We start from the raw sequence: 864 nt of genomic DNA, 5'->3' as shown, positions 1-864 counted from the left end.
ACTTTCACAACAGAACAAGCCCAACACGCAGAGAACCCCACCCGGCAAACCCACAAGGCCCAAAGGATCTGCTGGCCGAACAGTTTTGATTGTACAGTGGCTGACCAACACAATATCAGGCAGGTGGTTTGAATGTTGTGTCCGATTGTTGTATATAGCGTAGTCAACTTCCTCAGATGAGCAGTACCTCAAATTTTTTAAAAAACGACCCATTCCAAAGTGTGCGGATTGTTTTTGCAAACACTTATCCCTTTGGTTGCTGTTTTTTGAAGGTCTTGAATGGCAAAAAAAGGTCGGTATCACCTGTGAAAACCCCAAAAACATTCCACCAGATTTTCATATTCACCACATTTAAAGACAAGCAGCCTAAGCAGTGGAGTAGAAGATGTCTGAATATGTATTTCAAATGAAAAACAGTTGCGAGGTAAAAAACCTGCCAATCTTCTTGGCCACGTTCCCCTTTGTTTACTGTCAGTGAGAGATCGCGGTAATGATCTGTCGATGTCAAACCGATGTACGCGGCACCTTCAGCACCTCCGAAAAACTGCTCGCAAGCCCGTCTGACCGCTTTAACAGTGTCGACACATTATTCACGGTCTGCTGGCTCACTTTGGACTCGGCTTTAATTGGTTGTAGGAACTTCCTCTGCTGTTTTTTTTTCTTTTGCTTATTTTCTGTTTGAACTCTGCTAATTTCTCAGAGGAACTAACTAAAACCGAGTGTGATTTCTTTTGTGGGAAATTAAAGTCTGGCTCCGAGAAATGGTCGGACGGAAGCAAAACAAAGTAGTTTCCTTTCCTCTTTGGTCCACACCTCTTCTCCTCTACCTTCCTTCTGTTGCAGCGCCGTAGACCCATTACGCCT

The sequence above is a fragment of the Stegastes partitus genome, unplaced genomic scaffold, assembly GCF_000690725.1.
Source record: "Stegastes partitus isolate 25-593 unplaced genomic scaffold, Stegastes_partitus-1.0.2 Scaffold2132, whole genome shotgun sequence".
NCBI lineage: Eukaryota > Metazoa > Chordata > Actinopteri > Pomacentridae > Stegastes > Stegastes partitus.
This window is presented reverse-complemented; position numbering follows the sequence as displayed.